Source organism: Oryza brachyantha, chromosome 7 (genome assembly GCF_000231095.2).
Source record: "Oryza brachyantha chromosome 7, ObraRS2, whole genome shotgun sequence".
Classification (NCBI taxonomy): domain Eukaryota; kingdom Viridiplantae; phylum Streptophyta; class Magnoliopsida; order Poales; family Poaceae; genus Oryza; species Oryza brachyantha.
The window spans coordinates 9,727,047-9,739,889 of NC_023169.2; the positions used below are offsets into that span (position 1 = coordinate 9,727,047).

The following is a 12,843-nucleotide window of genomic DNA, read 5'->3' on the forward strand; positions in this document are numbered from 1 at the left end:
CTTTTTTCCCATATCACATGTATCAATACAAAACTAAAAAAACCCTTTACATACTAATATTACATCCTAGCAACTAAATATAAATAGATAGCTACATATACAATTAACCTAGGGGGAAGAGGTCATGGATTACAACTAACCGGTTGCTACACCTGATGTAGCTGCATCAAAGTCTACTCAACACATGACTACCCGAGGACTACGCGTATGTGATGCAATTGACAGGCACGCCGGTGGGCGGTGGGGTGTCATCCTGTTCAGTTCGGGCACACACGCATACGTGTTTTAGGCTATTTACAATGCGTAGAGGCTTGAGCAAGTAGCTATTCTGGGTGGCCATGCAGCTAGGATTATCCAACCTCGAGACCACTCCCTTCACAATGCATGTGTCCTTGAGTGGCCTCACACTGCAACTTTTACACTTCTCTCTCCCCTCCTTCTCTCTCCACTCTTTCACCTCTAGTTCTAGATCTACGCTGTGGATGGAGGCAGCCATGGTGGCCGTGGTGACGGAGGCGGGCGTTCGAGGCAACGATAGCGGCGGAGCTCGTAGCTTGGGCTGCGGTGGTCGGACAATAGTGGTCCCAGCTCATCTCCTTCCCTCCCTGTGCATCTTCACCCTCCCAATACATTCCTTGAGTGTGGCCTCACCTCATCTCTGATATGATCACTTGGCTCTTCTGCAAGATGCACGCTCGAGGCTAGAACCAGACTCCTCGCTCCCTCTCTCCGCCATAGTAGCACGACTCTTACGTAGCGAGTTGAGACCACTTTTCACGTAGGAGCACCTTGAAAGTGTGGATGCCCTTAGCGGAAATATGCAGTTCCTGTGTATCAGAGGCTTGACCTTCTAGTATCGTGCACGTGGATGTGTATACATGTGTATAGAGTGTGCGGATACTTGTGTGAGTGAAGAGTGCACGGGTAGGTGTGTGCGCACCAAGTATCCTTAAAACATAGGACTATTATGGGTATGTTTTTTTAATTAAGGATAAGACACAAAAGATTTATCTAATTTTTGGTAGCTATTCTATGATATAAATAATGAAATTGATTACTGCAAAGTTAAAAGTAGTTTTCAAAATATGAGATAATGAATTTCTATATCGATTTTTTTTAAAAAATATACAACATTTAGTAGTTCATGAATCATACGTAAAATCTGAGAAAAAAAAAAGCTAAGAATAAGAAAGGGAGAAAGAAAAACAGCCCATACCAATAACACTACACGAGGTAATGAAACAGACGATAGAGGAATAACACATGTTATTTCTTTAGAAAATTAGCATACTGTGCATACAACTGATTTTATTAAAAAAAATATCATTTTGTTAATAATATTATTTTACATGTATCATCTCTTAATTACTAAATATATTTATTACTAACGTGTGAACTTATTTATTATATATTTTTTCCTTCCCACGAAAATAGAGTCGATGAAGAGGTGATTAACGTCTACCATCTTTTTTTTTTATTTTAAACATTAGAGAGTTAATGGGGTGAATGATATACGTCACCCGGACCACCGTCGAAAATGTTAGGCGAAAAATGTTAAGAGGAGTAAGGAAAAAACGATTCTAAGTCGTGTTCTATCGGGACACAAAGACAAATGTCCAGAGTCATCGGCGGAGAATCGTATCGTTGTTTACGGTTTATAAGCCAAATTAAATTTTAGAACGTGGTTTTTTTATCATGGTTTGTTTTACATATTTTATTTTTAAGTCGCTATAGACACGTATATAAAAATTTAACTTATAAATTATTTTTCATTTGTAAAATATACATTTTCGCTTTTTTCTCTAATAAGCGAAACTATAGGAGCGAGAGTCATTCGCACTGACCGGGATCTGATCCCACCCATTCTCTCCTCGTCTCCACCGTCCACTCCCCATCCGACGGTCTAAACCCCAACAAGCAGAGCCAGAGTCAGTTTCCTCCCCTCCGCTCCGCTCCCTACACTCTTTTTAAAAACATCGTATTTCGATATCTAAATAAAATATTAAATATACATGAACATTAAAACTAATAATATAATTATGGGAAAAAATTGAGACAAATCTTTTGAGCCTAATTTATATGTGATTAGCCATAAGTGCTACAGTAACCAACATATGCTAAAGATTCGTCTCACGGTTTTTAAGTTGAATCTAAAATTTATTTTATAATTAAACTATATTTAATATTTGAAATATGTGACCGTACTTATTAACGTTCAATACATGATATTTTTGCAAAATCAGTTTGTAAACTGAACCCAGCCCGGGCTCACGATAGTCGACTCGGCGCACGATACGCCTATAAATAGAGCCCTACCCCTTCCTCGTCCCGCAGGTGAACTCCAATCCCCTCCCCTCTCCTCCCCTTCCCATTTACCGCGATTCCCCCCTCCCGTCTCGCGGAGGCGGCGATCTCGTCGTAATCGATTCGGTCCGGCCCCCGTTTTGCCCGCAAGAAACACTCGCGGGGCGCTGAGCTCGTGGGTGGTACTTGAGTGGTGGTGGTGGTGGGGGCGACATGGAGGAGGAAGGGTGGGGGGAGGAGATGGGCGCGACGAGGTTCCCGTACTCGGTGGCGGAGGTGGCCGAGGTGCAGCTGGTGCAGTTCGGCGTCCTCAACCCCGACGAGATCGTAATACCCCAGGCCTCGATCGCACTCCTCTTGATCATGCTCCTCCCCCTTCCCCCTCCCGGGTCTGGGTAGGCGGGGCGGGGGCGAGTTTGGCTGGTTTGGTTGGTGCTCGCTAGCTCAAGATGGCTATAGCGCGAGTTCGGTACGAGAAATCCAATGTGAAACGTTGCCAAGCGCTCCAATCGTTTGAACTTGGGACTGGTTTGGTAATCGGTACCTCGGTTACTAATTTGGGGGAATTGGCATCTTACCGTGTGAGCGAGCGATCAAGCGGATTAACCCTGTATAACCTAAAATTGAATTAATTTTGAGCACTATACAATACAAGGTAGCTTTGAAGCAGTTAGGGTTGAATTCTCTAGCTATTATTATGTGCAATGTATTGGAAATACAAGCAATTGACGGAACATGTATTGTCGCAACAATATGCTGTGAGGTGTTCAGTAAAGATTATTGTACTTTGCAGTCTTTGTTTGTGCACTGTGTACCTGTTGAATGGTTGGATGAATTAATTTCTCAGCTTTACAATGAAGTTTAAAATATTACAACTCAAGATGCAGTTTAGTGAGCCAGGAACATGATTCTTGGCATGCTTCGGCAATGGATTGTTAAGTTGTGCGTTGCTTTGCATGTTTCTTGGGACAAATGTCAGTGGCTCAGATAGAGCATGCACAAACCATGGAGCATGATTCTTGGGATGCTTCAGCGATGGATTTTTAAGTTGTGCGTTGCTTTACATGTTTGTAGAGACAAATGTCAGTGGCTCAGATAGAGCATGCACAAACTATGGAAAAGGGGAAGCCGAAGCCTCGGATGGGGAGTATTGACGGCAAGATCAAGTGTGAGACATGCATGGGTGGGAGGGCGGAGTGCCCAGGCCACTTTGGCCACCTTGAGCTTGCTAAGCCAATGTTCCACATCTGCTTCATCAAGACTCTGCTCTCCATAATGCGCTGCGTCTGCTTCAATTGTTCCAAGATCCTTGTGGATGAGGTACATGCATGGACCCCTCCTCCGAGGTTAATTCGATGGTTTAATTTGCAAGATGGGCGTGTTATATTGAAAATATCTAAATAAATTTGCTAGGAGGCACCACTGCACAGCACCTGCACTGATTCTATGCTATATGGTGCTAAATTGGAACGCGGCTATACTTGTAAGCTTTTAACCATATTTGACTCTTTTCTGTTTAGCATCTTTTGTTCTTCCGCATGCTAAATCTGGTAATATCTTTAGTGTTACACGCATGCGTAACACTAAACTGGAAGGTATGTTTGATTTTAATGCTAGAACGATAAAATGGAACCATAATGATATAAAATATTGTTCAAATATTTATGCATTGATGCAAATGCAAATTCGGCACATTTATGTCTTTACCCTTTTTAACTCTTTCCTTTTTCTCCTCTTTCACTTGGTATGCTTACTGTTGTATTCTTTTGTGTTACATGCTTAATATGTAAAATACAATCATTTTACGCCTTAATTCTTCTGTTGCTCATCCTCTTTTTGCCTGTTAAAGCAAAAGCTGGAAGTTGCTTTTGATTTAATGGTAGACAAGGTAAACTGAAACCATAATAATAATTATTCTGGCTATTCATGCCATGGTCAATATACTTGTATTTTTTGCCATATATTTATGTTATGTTTTGTATCTTTTCTCACCCTAATTATTTTCATAGATGGCAAATCCTTGTGGTAGTACTAATGTGCAGTTCTTGTAATGTTGTGTTAAACAGTCCGAAACACGAAACCTGACTAATGGAACTAATTTTGCAGCTTGTGGTAAATTCTGAGAAAGATGTTGCATGTTAACTAATATTCATCCTAATCATATGAACCATTTTGTTGCTTAACTATGTGTTTGTTTATCAATTGCCCAATGCTTTTCTTGCAGGATGATGCCAAGTTCAAGCAGGCTCTTAAAATCAAGAATCCCAAAAACAGATTAAAAAGAATATATGATGCTTGCAAGAGCAAAAAAAATTGTGCAGGGGGTGATGATCTTGATGTTCAGAAGCAGCAAGTTACTGATGAGCCATTAAAGAAAAGGGGTGGATGTGGTGCTCAGAAGCCAAATATCACTGTTGACGGTATGAAGATGGTTGCAGAGTTTAAAACACTGAAGAAGAGAAACTATGATCAGGAGCAACTCCCTGAACCAATGGAGAGGAGGCAAGACCTCTCTGCTAAGAGGGTATGTGCACAGTCATTACTCAATTCAATGCATTATTTTTAAGAATAATTATTTAACCATGTGGTTCCTGTGTATTACTAAGGTCCTTAATGTTCTTAAACGTATAAGTGATGAGGACTGTCTTCTATTGGGTCTGAACCCCAAATTTTCCCGTCCTGACTGGATGATTCTGCAAGTCTTGCCGATTCCCCCACCCCCTATGAGACCATCTGCAATGATGCATACTTATTATAGAGTTGAGGTAAGTTGAGCACTATATTTTTTTACCCTCCTAGTGGCTGTTTTTAAAAGGATGCACATTGTTTAACTCACTGCCTTTTTCTTACAGGATGATTTGACTCATCAATTAGCAATGATAATTCGATGTAATGAGAACTTGAGGAGGCTAGAGAAAAATGGAGCCCCAGCTCACATAATAACAGAGTGTGCCCAGTTGTTGCAATTTCACATTGCAACATACTTCGACAATGAACTTGCTGGCCAGCCAAGGGTGAGTAGTTACAAAGTTAGTTAAATTGCCATTTTACTTAACGCAGGTAAGTTATCCTGGTTCTCTTTTGTTGGAATTGTTAGGCCACATGCCGATCTGGAAGGCCCATTAAATCAATTTGCAGAAGACTGAAAGCTAAGGACGGCCTCATTAGAGGAAACTTGATGGGGAAGCGTGTCGATTTCTCAGCTCGAACTGTCATCACACCAGATCCGAATATTAACATTGATGAATTGGGAGTGCCATGGAGTATTGCTTTGAACTTGACATACCCGGAAACTGTTACTCCATATAACATCGAGAGGTAAAACGTTTTACTGTTATTTAAGCACGATCAATGTTCTTTAATGATCACTTACACCCAAATTCAATGATCTCAGGTTGAAAGAACTTGTAGAATATGGCCCCTACCCTCCCCCTGGGAAGACAGGTGCAAAGTACATTATCAGGGATGATGGTCAGAGGCTTGATCTTCGTTATGTGAAGAAAAATAGTGATCAGCATCTGGAGCTGGGTTACAAGGTGAATATCAACTTTGTTGTAGAATCTGCTTTACTAATGGGCAATGTTATGGTACCTTTTACTTGTAGCGGTATTAGTGTAGGAAAATTTATATCTAACTATGTATTTTTATAAGTATATTAAATATTTGTATTCCAAACTTTGGTAAGGTATTTTTATCAATTTATCTATTTTAAAATGATATATGACACACAATTTTATCATAGGGTTATATATTTAGTTCTAATTTTATCCTTATAAAATTTTTACTACACCACTAGCGGATTAGTATAACAAAATTAGATCCGTTGGATCCAAAGTAATAGACGACTTACAATAATTCGTGGGTACCTTAAAAAATTCCTTACTGATGGTCACATGACAATACTGTCTTCTATATTGGTCTCTTCATTTGGGGTTTTTGTTTGTCAGGTGGAAAGGCACCTCAATGATGGGGATTTGGTTCTTTTCAATCGGCAACCCAGTCTTCATAAAATGTCTTTCATGGGACATCGCATTAAGATCATGCCCTATTCAACTTTCCGCTTAAACTTATCTGCCACTTCGCCGTACAATGCAGATTTGATGGGGATGAAATGAATATGCATGTTCCTCAGTCATTTGAGACCAGAGCTGAAGTTCTAGAGTTGATGATGGTTCCAAAATGTATTGTCTCTCCTCAATCGAATAAGCCTGTTATGGGTATTGTCCAGGACACGCTTCTTGGCTGTCACAAAATTACTAAACCAGAGCAAGAGACACATGGACTGAAGGCAATTCTTGATCTTTTCGGATCTGCTACAGGCCTCTGGGTCAATTTTACTAAGAGTGCTATCACCCCGATTCAATGCTCCCAGGAAGAGACTGAGCTGGTTCAGAATATCCTTGACTGCAAAATTGAGAACTTTCCTATAAAATATCTGGGGCTGCCACTCTCCCTTCGGAAGCTAACTAAACCAGAGATTCAACCTTTGCTAGACCGGTTTGGAAAAAAATTCGCCGGGTGGAAACCGAAGTTTCTATCCACGGGTGACCGGCTGACTCTCATCAAGGCCGTCCTGTTTGCTTTGCCCTTGCACCTGATGACAGTAATGGAGTTACCACGGTGGGCTCTAAAAGAAATCAACCGAAAATGCCGCGCGTTTCTGTGGAAGGGACAGGAAGAAGTGAGTGGAGGTCACTGCTTGGTGGCATGGAAGTTGGTTTGCATGCCGACCGACAACGGTGGATTAGGAATAAAGGACCTCGACCTCTTTGGCAAGGCGCTGCGATTGAAATGGAAGGCGCTGCAGCAAGACCACAGAGACAGACCTTGGACGAAGTACCCAGTTAAGCAACCAAGACTGATGGAGAATCTATTTTACTCGGCAACAAAGTTTGTTGTTGGCAACGGTGGGGCTGTCAATTTCTGGAAAGCAGATTGGCTGCCCGGGGGAAGTATCATGCACTCCAAGAGCTGTCTGTACAGTCACATAGAAAGGGCCAACATAACGGTAGCAGAGGGCATCCGTAATAACAGATGGGTGCGCGATATAAAGGCGCCCCATCGAACAGAGCGATTGCTGAATTCCTAGCGGTCTGGGACGAGGTGAGACAGATTGTGCTCTCCCCAGATCAGGAGGATGTAGCAGTATGGAAGACGGCGACCAAAGGAAGCTATACTGTCTCAGAAGCTTACAAATTCTTCTTTGCATCCAACACAAGGGCCGTCTGCTCAAAGCTCATTTGGAAATCACGCGCTCCAGCCAAGATCAAATTCTTCATGTGGTTGGCGGAGAAGGGGCGGTGCCTGACAGCCGACAACCTGGCGCAGCGAGGGTGGCAGCATCAGGCGGGGTGTAGGCTATGCCCAGCAATGCAAGAAAGTTGTGCGCACCTATTCGTGGAGTGCCGTTTCACAAATGAAGTTTGGGCAAGATTAAGGAATTGGGTACAAATTCATTTCACGCTACCGGGGGAGGAGGACCTCCCACTGGGGGAATGGTGGCTGGACGCAAGAGCCCATTGCCGGAAGGGATACAGAAAAAATTTTGATGCCCTGGTACAGCTAACGTGCTGGATGGTGTGGAAGGAAAGAAACAACCGCGTTTTCAATCAGTCACATAATTCAATGGAAGGCGTGGTGCAGGGTATTAGGGATGAGATTGAAGTTTGGAAGGTCGCGGGCCTGTTGAAATCAATTAGTGAGTAGTCGGTTTTAGTTTTTCTCCACCGGTTTGTCGGCTGTGACAAACTAGGCTCACATCGACAGCTTCTTGTCGATCTCTCTTGTAAACGAAACAAAATTGTACATTCTCCCTCTTAATGAATTTGGCCACCCACTCTGCGGTTGGCCCCGCAAAAAACAAAATTACTAAAAGGGATACTCTTATTGAAAAGGTTAGCAAGTCTGCACGTGATACCTTAATTAGTTATTTTCTGCTCAGTCATGCTCATTATTCTTTTTTCTTCCCAGGATGTATTTATGAACATCTTAATGTGGTGGGATGATTTTGATGGAAAGGTCCCTGCCCCTGCCATTTTGAAACCAAGGCCTATTTGGACTGGGAAACAAGTTTTCAACTTGATTATTCCCAAGCCAATCAATTTAATTAGATTGTCTACCTGGCATTCTGAAGATGAAGCAGGAATTATTAGCCCTGGTGATACTATTGTCCGGATAGAGAAGGGGGAGCTTCTATCTTGTATACTTTGCCGAAAGCCACTTGGAACATCAACTGGAAGTCTTATTCATGTTATTTGGTTGTATGCAGTAATTAACTTTTAAAGTTGAAGTTTAGTTGCTGTTTTTAGTCAATATTCTGTTTGGACCTTTGCTTAGCAAGTTATGCCTTGTTCTTTGCAGGGAAGAGGTTGGTCCAGATGCTGCTCGCAAGTTCTTAAGTCATACACAATGGCTAGTCAACTACTGGCTTCTGCAAAATGGTTTCAGTATTGGAATTGGGGATATAATTGCAGATGCAGCCACCATGGAGAAGATTAATGAGACAATATCGAAAGCTAAAAATGATGTGAAAGCGCTTATTACGAAGCTCATAAAAAAGAATTGGAAGCTGAGCCAGGATGCACCATGATGGAATCATTTGAAAAAGGAGCAAATGAGGTACTGCTTGAATGTTTATGCTTTGCTATTTCAATTGAGAAAAGAATGAAGCATTCATTTGATAGACTTGCAACTCACTAACCTACCCCTTTCTCTATGATAGGTTCTTAACGAGGCTCGTGATGTTGCTGGAAGTAGTGCCCAGAAGAGTTTTTCTGAAAGTAATAATCTGAAGGCTATGGTAACCGCAGGCTCAAAAGGCACTTTCATCAATATTTCACAAATGGCTGCTTGTGTCGGACAGCAGAATGTTGAGGGCAAGCGGATCCCATTTGGCTTCATCGGTCGAACATTGCCCCACTTCATGAAAGGTGACTACGGTCCTGAAAGTCGTGGGTTTGTGGAGAGCTCTTACCTTCGAGGCCTGACACCGCAAGAATTTTTCTTTCATGCTATGGGTGGTAGAGAAGGTCTGGTTGATACTGCCGTGAAGACCTCTGAGACTGGATATATCCAGCGACGACTTGTGAAGGCTATGGAAGATATCATGGTGAAGTATGATGGTACTGTAAGAAATTCTTTGGGAGATGTCATTCAGTTCTTATATGGAGAAGATGGCATGGATGCTGTTTGGATTGAGTTACAAAAGTTGGACTCATTGAAGATGAATAAGGCTGAGTTTGATAATGTATTTCGTTATGAGCTGGATGATGAGAACTGGAGGCCAAACTACATTTTACCTCTACATGTTGATGATTTGTAGACCATTCTTGAGGTTAGAAATGTGTTTGACGCAGAGGTTCAGAAGCTAGAAGCTGACCGGTTCCAGCTTGGTACTGAGATTGCTACAACTGGTGATAATACATGGCCTATGCCTGTCAACCTCAAGCGGCTCATCTGGAATGCTCAGAAGACATTCAAGATTGATCTGAGAAGGCCTTCTGACATGCACCCAATGGAAATTGTGGATGCAATAGATAAGCTGCAAGAAAGGCTTAAGGTCGTTCCTGGTGACGATGCTATGAGTATTGAGGTTCAGAAGAATGCAACCTTGTTCTTCAATATCCTTCTTCGAAGCACATTTGCTAGCAAGAGGGTCTTGAAAGAGTACAGGCTTACAAAAGAAGCTTTTGAATGGGTTGTTGGTGAGATTGAATCGAGATTCCTTCAGTCTTTGGTGGCCCCAGGTGAAATGATCGGATGTGTAGCTGCGCAGTCCATTGGAGAACCAACAACTCAGATGACCCTGAATACTTTCCATTATGCTGGTGTCAGTGCCAAAAACGCTACCCTTGGTGTTCCTAGGCTGACAGAAATCATTAATGTTGCTAAGAAGATAAAAACTCCATCATTGTCAGTTTACCTAAAACCTGGGGTAAACAAGAAGAATAAATTGGCTAAAGATGTCCAATGTGCCTTAGAGTGCACCACTCTGCGCAGCGTGACGAATGTCACGGAGATATGGTATGACCCTGATCCTCTGAGGACCATTATTGAAGATGTTGAATTTGTCCAGTCCTACTATGAAATGCCTGGCGAGGATGTTGACCCTGATAAAATTTCTCCGTGGTTGCTGCGTTTTGAGCTGAATCGTGAGATGATGGTTAATAAGAAATTGAGCATGGCTGATATTGCAGATAAGATCAATGACGAATTCTCTGATGACTTGTCATGCATATTTAATGATGATAATGCGGATAAACCAACCCTTCGTGTCCGTATTACAAAGGATGAAGCTCCAAAGGGAGAAATGCAGGATGAAGATGCTGAGGATGATGTCTTCCTCAAGAAGATTGAGAGTAACATGTTGACAGGGATGGTCCTTCGTGGGATTCCAGATATTAACAAAGTTTTTATCAAAGAAGTCAAGGTCAATAGATTTGAGGACAATGATGGCTTGAAAGCAGATAATGAGTGGATGCTTGATACAGAAGGTGTTAATCTCTTGGCTGTCATGTGCCATGAACATGTTGATGCCACTAGGACAAGAAGCAACCATTTGATCGATGTAATCGAGGTTCTTGGAATCGAGGCTGTTCGCCAGGCCCTCTTGGATGAGCTGAGGGTGGTCATATCTTTTGATGGATCTTATGTCAACTACAGGCATCTGGCTATTCTTTGTGATACAATGACATACCGAGGACATCTGATGGCTATTGCACGCCATGGTATCAACCGTAATGACACGGGGCCTCTTATGAGATGTTCTTTTGAAGAGACGGTGGATATGTTGCTTGCTGCTGCTGTACATCCTGAATGCGACCACCTGAGAGGTGTCACCGAGAACATCATGCTCGGCCAGCTTGCTCCTATCGGTACAGGAGGCTGTTCGCTGTATCTGAACGACAAGATGCTGCAGCAGGCCATCGAGCTTCAGCTCCCAAGCTATGTTGGAGGCGGCCTGGACTATGGCATGACACCAGAACGCTCTCCTCTCGTATTCTCTGGTGCACCATACCATGAAGGAGGGATGATGATGTCGCCAAGTTACCCGCTGAGCCCAAAATTCGGCGCTTCTCCACCCATTACAGATGCTCAGTTCTCGCCGTATGTCGGAGGAATGGCTTTCTCACCAGTACGCCCATCATGCTACACTCCATCGTCACCGGGTGGCGGTTACAGTCCATCTACTCTGATATACTAGTCCAGGGCCAGAGCGACACAACCCCATCTCATCATCATATAGCCCTACCTCGCCCATCTACACTCCCACCTCTCCACCATATTTACCTGGCTCTCCTTGCTCGCCTACCAGTCCGTACTACACATTAACATCTCCAAGCTACACCCTTACATCTACCGGCTATAACCCCACCGCACAAGTTATAGTCCCACTTCTCCTGTATATAGACCAACCTCTTCTGTATACAACCCAACTTCTCCTGTACATAGCCCAACCTCTCCTGTATACAGTCCAACCTCTCCTTTATAGAGCCCAACTGCTCCTGTGTACAGCACACCATCTTATAGCCCCACACCGCCTTCTTACAGCCCCACATCACCCTCATACAGTCCGACATCGCCTGCATACAGCCCTACATCTCCTGCCTACAGCCCGACATCTCCAAGCTACAGCCCAACTTCACCGAGCTACAATTCTTCTTCGCGCAGTTACAGGTGCTGAATTGTTTGACATATATATGAACTGCAGTCTTGGTTTTGGAAGACTGCTCGGGTATTATGTGTTCATATATATATGCACCCTTTGCTTATTTTGCTTATGTTTTTCTTCCTCAGCCCAACATCACCGACATACTCACCTACCTCACCATCATATTCACAACCAAGCCTGTCATACAGGCCAACAACAAGGTCAGATTTCATAATGTGTTTTGCGTCAGCCTATAAAAAAATGGTCTATTTCAGTACTATATCTTTTGATGCCGCTCTGTCAGATGTATGTGCAAATTATCTAATGCGTTGCTTTGTTGTTTTGCAGCCCATACACCGCCTCTATAGGGCCTAGCCCAGATTATAGCCCAACCTCTCCAAATTATACAGGTAATAATAATAATGTGTAGGGAACGATGGTATTTTATCATGTTATTTAGTTCTACACGATGGTACTTTTATCATGTTAGTTGGCAATCTGAATTCTTGCTCTTGCACATCAGATGGATGCTGTGTGTGATATTTCTTCTTAGCGGGCGATGTTTGGTTTTTGTTTACTGCTGCTTGGATTATCCATTTGTCAGTAAGAATAGGAAATTGACTATATTTATTACTAATAAGCTGCTAAGGTGATCAGTTATATTGTTTCAGTTGGAAATTACGAATGCTTTCAATTCCCAATCAATATAAAGTTCAGTTGCATAATTATGACTAACTGTTCCTGATGTTGCGCGCAAGTAGTCTGCTGATAAGTATCGAGTGTTAATTAGATTACCTACTATACCATTTCAACTAGTATGCCTGTTGTGGCAATACGGTATAGACTTGTAAATTTGTAATATGAATGATATGCCTGCTGAAGTCTGCCAT

At 42.5% G+C, this 12,843-nt stretch overlaps 1 pseudogene; it reads left to right on the forward strand.

Annotated features, from left to right (window-relative positions):
• Positions 1 to 2,355: 2,355 nt before the first annotated feature.
• Positions 2,356 to 12,501, forward strand: LOC102701005 (annotated as a pseudogene).
• Positions 12,502 to 12,843: the final 342 nt, after the last annotated feature.